Source organism: Notolabrus celidotus, chromosome 15, assembly GCF_009762535.1.
Source record: "Notolabrus celidotus isolate fNotCel1 chromosome 15, fNotCel1.pri, whole genome shotgun sequence".
In the NCBI taxonomy this organism is placed as follows: domain Eukaryota; kingdom Metazoa; phylum Chordata; class Actinopteri; order Labriformes; family Labridae; genus Notolabrus; species Notolabrus celidotus.
The window spans coordinates 1324920-1336944 of NC_048286.1; the positions used below are offsets into that span (position 1 = coordinate 1324920).

At 42.5% G+C, this 12025-nt stretch overlaps 1 protein-coding gene and 1 long non-coding RNA gene across 2 annotated transcripts in view; one reads left to right on the forward strand and one right to left on the reverse strand.

Moving 5' to 3' along the window:
• Positions 1–12025, reverse strand: part of LOC117826257 (cadherin-18-like) — a 222234-nt gene that overhangs the window by 183543 nt on the left and 26666 nt on the right. The gene's annotated exons all lie outside the window — the stretch shown is intronic.
• Positions 8118–9224, forward strand: LOC117826258. The gene is made up of 3 exons (XR_004634002.1): positions 8118–8463; positions 8783–8843; positions 9004–9224. It is a non-coding gene; the product is annotated as an uncharacterized LOC117826258 (long non-coding RNA).

A 12025-nucleotide genomic window follows, 5' to 3' on the forward strand; every position in this document is an offset into this window, starting at 1 on the left:
CTGTTCTTAAATTGTGTTATGAAATGCTCCTGAGCTGTGGCCCTGCCTTCGGCCCTCTCTGCCCATCCTTCATATGGAACGTTTCCCAGGGGGCCGAGCTGCAAACAAACACTTCAAACTGAAGCCATTTCCAAAATCCGTCCCTCTCTGTAACACTTCACTCTGCATGAGAGTCACACTTATAATTCTGGAGGGCTCTCAGGATGAAGGTAGAAGGTAGAAATAATGAGCTGAACTGTGGGACTCAGTGCTCACCATGGTTACTAATATATACTTTCACTCCGCTCTGCTGTTAGGCTGTGGCAAACAAACAGGGGCGGTCTTCTTAATGATGACCTTGGCTGGAAGGGCCCGTGGGCACGGACTAACCTTTATTATTACATATAATTCACACTCATGTCTTCGTCGCTGCAGCATGTCCGTACCCTAACATTAATCTGAAATCCACAGCAGTTTTTCTCTGCAGTGTAATCATAACTCAGCACTGAGGAAAGGCTTTACAGCAGGGTGTGTTTATAGAGGATTCAAGTAGTGCTGGGCGATAATTTGATCCTGAGAATTATCCTGATATAATTGTTCTTGATATAAATATGACAATTGTTCAATAAAATTCAATATAAACCTGTGATTTACACCCCCACTGGAAAAGGAAGGGGCGCTAGGGAGCCTTAAACGCTAGTTGCCACCCAACATTAGACAGGAGAAGAAGACAGCATTGAACAGCCAATCATGTCGCAGGGTGAGAGGTAGGTGGGGCTTAAAGGCGTTCAGAGCGGAATGTAAACACAGCTGAGACGAGCGACAGCGACTCTGAAGAAAACTGAAAACCTAGCAGCTCAAAGCAGAGTCGTTAGTCTGACACTGAGTCGACTCTGAGTTAACTATTAACTTCATACACTTCATTAAATATACTTTCAGGATGTGGGTAAAGGAAGAGCACAGAGACAACTTCTGCTGTGAACATGTTTAATGTCCACAGAGACTGTAGGACAACTGAACACTGAATAACCGTGATGCATTCACTGCACTGTGGGAAACAACATCACTCTGCCTGTAACCCTTAGTAATCTTAAAGGGGAGAGCACAACTCAAAACAATACTCTATGCACAGAATACAATTTGATGTATATTTGTTGTAAATGAAAATCAAATTGTTGAAATAACCTGAGAAAAATAAGAATCTACAAACTAAAACTTCACAAAAATCTCATTTTACATTAAAGACCTGCTTCCTGTTAGCTACGTCAGAAATGATGGATTCAAGAAACTCATCAGAAAACTAAATCCAGATACAAACTAACAAACTGTCTTCAACTCTCACTCAGGAGCAAAAACCTGACTTTACATCTAAATGAAATCATGATTTGATATTTATCGTGATGATTATCAATATCGACTGATATGAAATATTGTATTGTGATAACATCATTTCAATATCGCCCAGCTCTAGATTCAAGTATGTGGACTGTGATGCAATACAAGGCATTACAAACCCTATATCATACATCTATTATTGGGACTTCAGGTTTCCATTCAAACATAATGTAAATTATCAAATGTCTGAAATTCCAGATCGAGCAAAAATAATCCCATAACACACCTCCACCTCCACCTCCACAAGCAATTCAAGGCTGAAGCCTGAACCATAAGTACGAGAGACATTGCTTGGGTTGAAGTAGAGGTGAAAACACGATGTGGGTTTTTTAGCAGAGCATGCAGCACTAATCACTGTCTGCAGCAACAGAAGCAGAGAGCCATAACTGCATAGACAGCTACAATCAATCAATCAATCAGACTTTATTTACAAAGCGCTTTTCATACAATGACATTGTAACACAAAGTGCTGTACAAGAAAAACAACTTAGAATAGAATCAATTCAGAAAAAGATCCCAGCCCCAGCCCCAGCCCGACCCCAAACCCACCCCACAATCCTAAGGTTAACAACACAATATGCAACAATAGTAATAAAAACAATAAAAATAGAATAAATAAATACAAAATCTAATAATTTGCAGAACGAACTGAGGAAACGCTCTGATGATATCTTAATGAGGAAACACTGGAGGTAAAATAAGATGTTAAAACTCAAAACAGGAAATTAAACTCACCAAAGTAAAATGCATTTCTAAGATAATAAAACACTAAAATATTAAACCATTAAAATAAAATAAAATGTGAGACTTAAAATAAATAAATAAGTAAATAAATAAATAAATGAATAAAGTAGAATAAAAGTGACTGAGGCACAATAATGGGTACCAATGCATTATCAGTGTTGTACAGTAACGCACAGTAGCAGCCAGAGGTGGGTAGTAACGAGTTACATTTACTCCGTTACATGTACTTGAGTAGTTTTTTCAAAAAAATTTACTTCTGAGAGTATTTGTTTTGCAGAGTACTTTTTACTCCTACTCAAGTACATTTGTGTTAAAAAATATGTACTTTTACTTCGTTACATTGGGCTGTCCAGTCGCTACTTTTACCGTTCCTTTTTTTCTACATTTTATATGTTTTATACTCCGCCCCCTCCTCCACCTACAGCTGGGGAGAGAGGCTGCGTAATACCTGCGTCCCCTTTGGAGGAACATGTTTACCCTGTACCCAACATCCAGACTCTCTCATAACTTCTAAATGACGAGGAGAAACAGTCACATTATGCGCTGCTTACTTTGTCTATACGGTGGAAATCTTGAGCTTATAGAACAATTAAATCTTAAAAACATGTCATGGTGAGTTATCAGTTAGGTAAGCTAATGATCATACTAGTTAATATTAAATCTTAAAAGCATGTCATGGTGAGTTATCAGTTAGGTAAGCTAATGATCATACTAGTTAATATTAAATCTTAAAAACATGTTATAGTGAGTTATCAGTTAGGTAAGCTAATGATCATAGTAGTTAATATTAAATCTTAAAAGCATGTTATAGTGAGTTATCAGTTAGGTAAGCTAATGATCATAGTAGTTAATATTAAATCTTAAAAGCATGTCATGGTGAGGTACAGTTAGGTAAGCTTAGGATCATACTGGTTAACATAAAATCTTAAAAGCATGTTAGAAATGTTGGAAAGTAATCTAAAGTAACTTATAAGAGCAGTAAGGTAGCATGCTAATAAAAACAGCTGCTTCTGAAGCTCAACAGTCACCTCAGAGAGATTCTTCAGGACTGAGTTCATGACCTTTTTAAACACTTCCAAGTTGTTTTAGTATTTTCAAGTTATGTTTTTAAGTAAGATGTACAGAAAATAAGTTAAAGGTTAAAAAAGAAAGTTTGGAAGGCATAGATATATTTTTTTTGTAATGTTCCTTTGGCATTTTCCTATTTATGTCACTTTATTAAAGGCAGTGTGCACTTCACATTGGTATTAGCATTTCCAATACAGTACAATTTTATATATGATACTACTCACAAGTTACTCACTACATGAGTAGTTTTTTTTTAGGTACTTATTTACTCTTACTCAAGTACTTATTTCTATGAGTACTCTTACTTCTACTTGAGTAACATCATTAGAAAGTAACAGTACTTTTACTTGAGTACTGTTTCGGTTTACTCTACCCACCTCTGGTAGCAGCATCAGTGTTGGTCACACAGCACACAAGCTACATCAGCTCACAACAAAGGTGAAGTGCAGCAGAGTGTAATGCAGCGTAGAGCTGCGGCCTGAAATCAAACTGAGGATACACAGACGTGTTTTTGTGCCCTGTATTCTGAATGACAGTGACTTCACAGTCTAATCCTTCAGATGCTAGCAACATCCCTGCTGCTAGAGAATGTGCACACACACAAACGTGAATTCACTTCACAGTGACACATGTTCAAGTGATTCACAAATACGTAAGGGACAGTATCTGGTCTGCTTTGGGTTGGGGATCTTGTCTCACCCTGTTGGGCTTCTACTCCCCATAGTTACCTGCTAACCATACATTATCCCGCTTATTACCTGGCTACTAACTTCAGATACAAACAGGTTGTTAAAAACATTGATTAAAGATGATTTTATTAATTTAGATTTTTTCTGTTTACAGTTTTTAAAAATAGTCCCAGTGATTCCTCGTCAGTGATCGTTCCATGGTGATGGATTCTTCTCTGCCTGCGGTGGATTGAACATGAAACTGTCCTCATTCAGCTCTCCTTCTTCTCTGAGCTCTGTGGTTCACACACCTTTAAAAAGAAACTAATGTCACAACTTTGAACCCTGCTGCTATCATCACCACCGCTCATGGTTTAACTTTCTTTGTAGAGATCGCTAACCTAAAGTTTATCTCACCTGCTCTGCTCCTTCATCATATTGATGGACAGGATCCAAAATGGAAACATCTGTAGCCTGTTGATTTAGCATGCTAACTGAAGCTAATGTTTTAGCCACATTGTTTACCAATATGATGCTAATGGAAGCTAACGGCTTTACCTCACCTTACGATCTATGGTGTCAACAAGCAGAAGCTAAATGTGTCTGAACTCTTCTCTGTGGATTGATTTGACATGACGTGTGATCAGTTTGTCTCTGGTGTGGCTCATGTTAGTGAAAGTTAATAACCGTCGTCAAGGGGTTTTGACCAATCAGAATCAAGCATCTTACACAACCAGAAGATCAGTAAGAAAGCCGGGTGATAATCTAACACAGCCAACCACTATTCAGTGAACTGTCAACACGTCAGTCCGCTAATACAACCTAGCCACTTGTCAACAGCCAACTCCAGAACACAAAGGAGGAAAGAGGGGCACGATAAAACCAGGAAACAGTAGAGAACTTGGAATTTATATTAGGGCAGAGAGGCACACGTTGTGTTTGGGGCGGCAGTAGCTCAGTCCGGGGCGGCAGTAGCTCAGTCCATAGGGACTTGGCTTGGGAACCGAAGGGTCGCCGGTTCGAGTCGCAGCATGGACGAAGTTTGGCAAGTGGACTGGTAGCTGGAGCGGCGCTGGTTCACTTGCCTGGGCACTGCCGAGGTGCCCTTGAGCATGGCACCTAACCCCCAACTGCTCGGGGTGTGCTGGTTGACGGCAGTATCCTCACTCTGACATCTCTCCCTAAGCATGTTCACTGCATGTGTGTGCATTTGTATGTATATATGTATGTGTAGCATGCCCAAAAAATAGCATGAGTGAAAAAAATGAATTCCCCCCCTGGGGATTAATAAAGTACCTTTCTTCTTCTTCTTCTTGTTCCACCTCCTGTATCCAGACAACTGGGAATATCATTTGTCATGCAACCGTACTTCAGGGGAGCACATATACCTTTTAGATAGACACAACTGAGAAGTTTTTTTCCTATTATTTATACACAACAAATATATGAGATGGACCTAATATCCAGCTCAACACGTATTCAATCAGTAGCTATTCAGTTCATTTACACCCACAGAATATCTATGTACCTCTCCAAATGGTATTACCATTCAAGCTCTGGTCAAAACTCACCATGTGAGTTAAATCACTGAAATATCATGTATTATATTTCTTGCTTTTGAGGAAATATTGAATGAATATCCTCGCTGGTCTAAATGGCTCTGGGGCCAAATGATGAAACAACTGACACCATGCCAAAGATGTTTCCATCTCATCAAAGAGTGAAGGGACTGTGAGGTGAGAGCACGTCCAAAACCTTTAACTGCAGCCCAGACACCAGTTACCCACATAGGCTCGGTTTCATATGGATTCATATGTATTACGGTGAAGCACCTAACACACCTGCTACCACTCATCTTAAAAAAAGAACCTGTTTGCATATATCTCTGTCTGTGTAGATGTTTTAACTAAAACTGCATGCAGAGTATGCTAAGTCTCTTCAGAGTGCCTTTGTGGAATGAAAAGCTATCTCTGCTTCTGCTGCATTGTCTGGTAAGAATTGTTGGAGTGGAGTACTACTTCAGTGGAGCACTCTTTTCAGAAGTAAGCATACAAAGTGTCTTAAGCCTTTATTTGTTTAAACTCTGGCAAACTCCAACCAAGGACATTTAAGCTGAAAAATCAGATATTTACACCAGGCACAGGGAATCCTGGACAGGAATGTTTTGTCTTGTGAACAAACTTGTGATGCATGAATTCTGGGTTTTTAGAAATCATTATGAGGATGGAAGCTCTTAATGATCAGACACCTTCGTATCTTCAAGAACTCATAGTACCCTATTACCCCTCTAGAACTCTACGCTCCTAAAGTCTCTACAAGTAGTATGGGAGGTAGAACCTTCAGTTATCAGGCCCCTCTCCTTTGGAATCATCTACCAGTCAGGGTCCGGGAGGCAGACACCCTCTCTATTTTTAAGAGTAGGCTTCAAACTTTCATTTTTGATAAAGCTTATAGTTAGAACTGGATCAGGCTTGGACCAGCTCTTAGTTATGCTGCTATAGGCTTCGACTGCCAGGGGAACTGGCACACTGACACACTGGGATCCTATCTCACCCCCCCCCCCCCCCCCCCCCCCCCCCCCCCCCCCCCTCCCCCCTCACTTTAACTCTGCCTGTCCCATTAAAGTTACTAACCATAGACCTTTCTGGAGTCCCTGAGCTCCCTTGTCTCGTAGGTTCCTCTGAGCTGCCGTAGACGTCCTCCTGCTGTGGACGTTCCAGACTCCAGCTGATACGGACTTGCTGGACTCCAGGGGCAACAGCTACTACTACTCGTCTCATCACTATCACTGCTCCCTCTCTCTCTTATTCTCCTCTATCCCTCTTTCCAGACCCAACTCGGCCGAGGCAGATGGCTGTCTAACATGATCCGCTTGAGGCTGGCTCCGGAAGTACTGAAAACCACATACACACCAATTCAAAAAAGACGATCTTTACAGCAGAAATAAACATGTTTACAGTCTGGATAGCTTGTTTCTTGATTGGCACACACTGTACAGGGGGTGAATTTTTTTCTAATGCAGCATTTTCAGAGATATTAAGATTACTAGTCTTCCAATGGGAGGCACAGCTGACTTGATTGACAGGCGGGAACACTGTAGCTGTTGGCTAGGAGGCTCAAACCCCGCCTATTTACGTCACAATCGCTCTGCAGCAGCAATATGGCTGCCTCCGCCGACGATTGATCTCAAAACAGCGCTTCAGAAACACATGGGTGACATCGAGGATACTACGTCCATACTTATACAGTCTATGTGTGCACCTGTCTCTTAAAGGGGGAGAGCGCAGGCACACTGATTGGTTTAGTTTATGTTACACCAAAAACACACTTTTGAATGCTCAAGGGACTTAATCCAATCCCTCTGTACCCTGTACCTCACTTAGTGCCCACATTGTACCCTGCAACATGCAGTCAGACAAGCATTGATTCACTATGCGCTACACAGCAAAAAGTAGAGAGTTGAAATTCCTTGGTTAAAAATTTCAGAGTTGATTTTAACTCCCAAAGTGTTGTTTTAACTATTTCTGATTCAAATAATAATAATAATAACAATAATAATAATAATACATTTTATTTATAACGCACTTTTCATTTCCAGAAATCTCAAAGTGCTACAGGCACACAGTAAAAACAAACTTTTAAAAGCAGTACTTCAAATCAGTTAAAAGCCTCTTTAAAGAGGAAGGTCTTTAAATGTTTTTTAAAAGCATCCACAGTCTGTGGGGTTCTGAGGTGGCTGGGCAGGGAATTCCACAGACGTGGTGCAGCAGCACAAAAGGCCCGATCTCCCATGGTCCGGAGCTTGGTTCTGGGAGGGTGGAGGAGGTTCTGATGTGGAGTGCGTGAGTTCCGGGTTGGGGTTTGCTGGGTGAGGAGTTCTTTTAGGTAGAGTGGGGCGTTTCCATAGATGCACTGATGGGTGATGAGTGCGATTTTGTAGTTGATTCTTGCGGTGACGGGAAGCCAGTGAAGTGTGAGGAGTACTGGGGTGATGTGTTTGTGTTTTCTGACTCTGAGTAGGATCCTGGCTGCGGTGTTCTGAATTAGTTGGAGTTTGTGGAGATTTTTGATGGGGGTCCCGATGAGGAGGGCATTGCAGTAATCGAGCCTGGAGGAGATGAAGGCGTGGACGAGCTTTTCAGCGTCAGATACGGTGAGGGAGGGGCGGAGTTTGGCAATGTTCCTTAAGTGAAAAAAGCAGGATTTGGACAGGTGTTTGATGTGGTTGTCGAATGTTAGGTGACGGTCCAGTCTCACACCGAGGTTGGTGACAGCAGATGAAATGGGGATAGATTGTCCAGAAAAGGTGATGGTGGTTATGGGGGATGATTGGACCTGGTGGGGGGTGCCAATAAGTATGGCTTCGGATTTGGAGCAGTTTAATTGAAGGAAATTTTGGCTCATCCACGCCTTCATCTCCTCCAGGCAGGTGGTGAGTGTTGAGAGAGGTGATGGAGCAGTTGATCCATCAGTGTTGATCCATCAGTGTTAATACAACTCTCAGAGAGTCAATCTAAGCTCCGCCCAGGTCCCCTGCACATTTCACCTCCTCGGTTGGAGACACAGAGACAAGCTGGCTAATTCTTCTCCTTTCATGTGATTTTAGACGGTAAGTCAAATTAAATCTAACTTCCTGAAATATATATTACCTGATGTTGTGAACTGCTGTGTACAAAAATACATCTGTGAAGAGTATATGCTTTACGAAGCACATGTCTGCAATGACTTAGCAGCAACTGTGTCATGCTGTTTAGCTAATGTTAGCTAGCTATGGCAGCTATGCTTATCTCTGAAAGTAAGTCTTCATTCAAATATGAACAATAGACGGAAGACTGCAGTAATCTCATAATGCTCCCTAAGTTTTATCCAGACTCAAAGTTTCAAATGTGAAGAGTTGTAAGTTAATTCTTGTGACTTTTTGTCCTCAGCTTACAGCCATGATACTGCATGACTGTTTCTGACACATCACAAACTCCAGACTGAAGATCAGTAAGTACATGAAACAGAAACTAGGTTTCAACAGGTGTTCCCATCTTACACTAGCAAGTGAGAAGATTTTTGAACAAACACTTCTACACTCTGGTTTTCTCTGGTTGCATCATTACATTATTCTTGTGTATAATTTCCATTACTTCTCCCGTTGTCCCAGTCATGCTGCAGTCTGGAGACGCATCTCTGCAACCAGCTAAGTTACCACCTGTACCTCCTCCCTGTTGGACATCAGAAGAGCAAGACTGACAGGCCTGCGTCATCATGGATAAGCATCTCATCCTATGCCAGGCAAACTGTGCTCTCATGGCATTTGATGAACTTTTCAAAGCATATTTTGTGTTGGATTTGTCTTATGTTTGTATATGTTTTATGGTTTAAAAGGCAAATTAAATGTCATTGTTTAAAAATGACTTTGTGTACTGAAATTCTATCTTTCAAATATTTGTAACACTTTTTAGTTTAAATATTTAACATTTTGGGAAATAAAACTAACACTAGCCAGGTAGTTAAAAAAAGTGTATCCTAGCAGAGTTACTGGTCTAATCTCTCAGTATAATTTTAACTCTTGGTAGTGAGTTAAAAAGGGAACTCTCTCAGTGTTAAAATTTTAACTATTTCAAAAGTGTTAATTTCCATCCATCCATCTTCTTCCGCTTATCCTGGTCCGGGTCACGGGGGCAGCAGCCTCAGCAGGGAAGCCCAGACACTCCTCTCCCCGGCCACTTCCACCAGCTCTTCTGGGAGGATACCGAGGCGCTCCCAGGCCAGCTGAGAGACATAGTCTCGCCAGCGTGTCTTGGGTCTTCCCCGTGGCCTCCTCCCAGTCGGACATGCCCGAAACACCTCCCCAGGGAGACGTCCGGGAGGCATCCTAACCAGATGCCCGAACCACCTCATCCTGGCTCCTCTCGGTCCGGAGGAGCAGCGGCTCTACTTTGAGCCTCTCCCGGATGTCTGAGCTCCTGACCCTCTCTCTAAGGCTGAGCCCAGACACCCTGCAGAGAAAGCTCATTTCAGCCGCTTGTATTCGCGATCTTGTTCTGTCGGTCACTACCCACAGCTCGTGACCATAGGTGAGGGTTGGAATGAATTGACCGGTAAATTGAGAGCCTTGCCTTCTGGCTCAGCTCCCTCCTCACCACAACAGACCGGTACAGCGTCCGCATCACTGCAGACGCCGCCCCGATCCGTCTGTCAATCTCCCTCTCCCTTTTCCTCTCACTCGTGAACAAGACCCCGAGATACTTCAACTCCTTCGCCTGGGGCAAAGACTCCCCTCCGACCTGGAGAGGGCAAGCCACCCTTTTCCGACTGAGCACCATGGCCTTGGACTTGGAGGTGCTGATCCTCATCCCCGCTGCTTCACACTCAGCTGCAAACCGTCCCAGTGCGAGCTGGAGGTCACCGTTCAATGAAGCCAATAGGACCACATCATCTGCAAAGAGCAGAGACGGAATCCCAAGGCCACCAAACCGGAAACCCTCCACCACTTGGCTGCTCCTAGAAATTCTGTCCATAAAAGTTATGAACAGAACCGGTGACAAAGGGCTGCCCTGGCGGAGTCCAACCCCCACCGGGAACGAATTCAACTTACTGCCGGCAATGCGAACCAGACTCTGGCTCCAACAATACAGAGACTGAATGGCCCGTAGCAACAGGCCATCCACCCCATATTCCCGGAGCACCCCCCAAAGGATACCTCGGGGGACACGGTCATAAGCCTTCTCCAGTGTTAATTTAACTCCAGAAAGTGTGGAGTTATATAAACTCTGAAAAAGTGTTGAAATCAACTCTGTGGGAGTCAAATCAACACTGGACTTTTTGCTGTGTACGTGTGTTAGGTTGAGCTGTTCAGATCTTTTAAATATTGCTCTGAGAGCTCCAAGCTGTGTCCAACGAGCACAGGTGGCATCACTCGGCTTGGTGACTCTGCTGCCTGCAGGAAATGAGGGGGAGATGAAAACGTATGGAGGAAGCTTTCTCACAGTTAGACATTTTAAAGCATCCACGGATCAGGAATTTGTGATGCAAAGAGTCTAACAGTCCCTTTTTCACATTCTGCAGGTGTAGCCTCCGTGCTGGATGTGAGATACTTTAACAACTACTTTTCTTATTGTGTTAAGTTGAGTTACTGCAACTTTTTACCGAGGGCCTCTTTTGTTTTAACCAGATAAAGGAAGTTTGTCATCACACACAAAGACTGAGAGAAACAAGCTCAGCTAAAGTTGACAGGAGCCCAGCTTCCCAACAAAGACAACCCAAATGGAAATGTGTCAAATACTGTTTTTTAACTTATTTAACCATTAAATTAATTGTAATGGTTAAATGGTTATTTTATTAATCAGTGAGGAAGACTGTGAAGGTCTCACTAGCTGCTAAAGCTAGCTACACAACCAGCTAAACAGTCCCCAAGAAACTCCACGACAAAGATGCTAACATTCAGGAAGTTCACTCAGGTTATCTTTTCTTTGTGACACTGAAAACAACACAATGACCTTGTTGATGCAGACAACAAGCTAGTTGACTTTACAGGTTGACCTAGACTGTATAAATAATGGACGTAGTGTCCGTGACGTCACCCATCGGTTACTGAAGCGCTGTTTTGAGGACAATCGGCGGCGGCAGCCATATTGGAAATGTTGAACTCAACCTAAATTCTGTCGAGATAGTGTGACGTAAAGAGGCGGGCTTTGAGCCTCCTCGCCAACAGCTACAGTGTTCCTGCCTGTCAATCAAGTCAGCTGTGCCTCTCGTAACGGAAAACTCATAATCTTAATATCTTCGAAATTGCCGAATTATAAAAAAATTCACCCGAGGAATGAGCTATCAAGACTACACTCGTCTTTTGTACCAGGCTGTAAACATGTTTATTCCTGCTGTAAAGATGATGTCTTCTTTGAATTGGTGTGTATGTGGTTTCTGGTACTTCTGGAGCCAGCCTCAAGGGGATCCTCGATGAACTGTAGTTTTTAGCACTTCCACATTGGACTCATATTTTTAGACCGGAGGTTGCTGCTTGATGTCGACACATGTTAAACATTGCTCTAATGTAACCACATAAAACTAGCATTTAGCATCTCAATACAAATATGTGATGAAATTTGTGCTAGCTTTGCGATTTCTGCTTCATTCAACAAAAACAGTATCCTTATGTTCACGTGGATACAGAACACCATCGT